This window comes from Topomyia yanbarensis, chromosome 1 (assembly GCF_030247195.1).
Source record: "Topomyia yanbarensis strain Yona2022 chromosome 1, ASM3024719v1, whole genome shotgun sequence".
NCBI lineage: Eukaryota > Metazoa > Arthropoda > Insecta > Diptera > Culicidae > Topomyia > Topomyia yanbarensis.
In genome coordinates, this window is record NC_080670.1 from 130,035,221 (window position 1) to 130,036,329 (window position 1,109).

General features: G+C 56.4%; 1 pseudogene; it reads right to left on the reverse strand.

Moving 5' to 3' along the window:
- Positions 1-991: 991 nt before the first annotated feature.
- The window catches only part of LOC131678093 (large subunit ribosomal RNA), a 7,530-nt pseudogene continuing 7,412 nt past the window's right edge, over positions 992-1,109 (reverse strand).

A 1,109-nucleotide genomic window follows, 5' to 3' on the forward strand; every position in this document is an offset into this window, starting at 1 on the left:
TCTTAGCGGTGCAGATAAGGCACTTATATGCCTTAGTGCACCCCCGCTCTTTATGCCCCTCCTCGCCGCATCGACGACATAGCTTGCTCCTGTCTAGGCCTTTGCATTCGTAAGCTTTATGGCCGGATTCTAGGCACCGATAGCACCTGTCCACTGAAGGCGGCTGGGGTATACTAATAGGGCATACCGACCAGCCGATCTTCAGCTTCCCTTTCTCGGTTACCTTTTTGGCATCCGCATTCAGTAGCCTGAGGTAGGCTACCTGGGTGCCAGAGGGTCCGTCCCTCAATCGCACAGAGGCCCGCTCGATTGTGACGCCGCATTGCTCCTTGACGGCTGCGACGACGTCTTCTGCGGTCGCGAACTCGTCCAAGTGCTTGCACTGGAGAGTTGTTTCCGCACCTAGCGACCTGATTTGGGCGCCCTCACCAAGGACCTCTTGGGCCAAGGCCTTATATACTGCACTTGATTGTGCGCCTCGCTTCAGCACCAGGAGCATCTCTCCCGTATTGGTGCGTCTTACGCTACGCACATCCTGCCCAAGGGCCGAGAGGCTTTCGGCCGCCTTCATCGATTTAAGGACATCGGCGTATTTGTCCTTGTCGGTTTTTAACCACAAGGCTTCGCCTCTGTCCTTGGCCTTCCTCGCAGGCCGCGGTACCTCCGGTTTCGGTGCCGGCTTTTTCTTGGTAACCAGCGTCCAGGGGTTTGAGCCCCCCTGCCCCGGTCGTGTCGGGTTGCTGGTACCATCGCTCTCCACAGCGAGGTCACTCTCGCCCTCGCTTACCTCATCCAGGCGGCGTTTGACCTTGACGGTTGCACGCCGAGTGGTGTCGGTTTTGGTACCCTCTCCTGGCGACTTCCTAGGGCGCTTCGCATTCGATGCCGTCTTGCGATTGCCCTTTCCTTTTCCCTTCGAGGGGAACTCGGTCGCCGCTCCGATCGACGTGGCTGCTCCGTAGAAGGTAAAGGCCACTGTCTGTGAACCTCTATTGACCTTCTCTCTATTTCCTAGTCTGAGAGGATCGAAATATACACCTCTTTACAACTCGCAACTCCCAGCCTGTAAACCTATCGTTTGTAGGAGGTCTCAGGTATCGAAATCATAC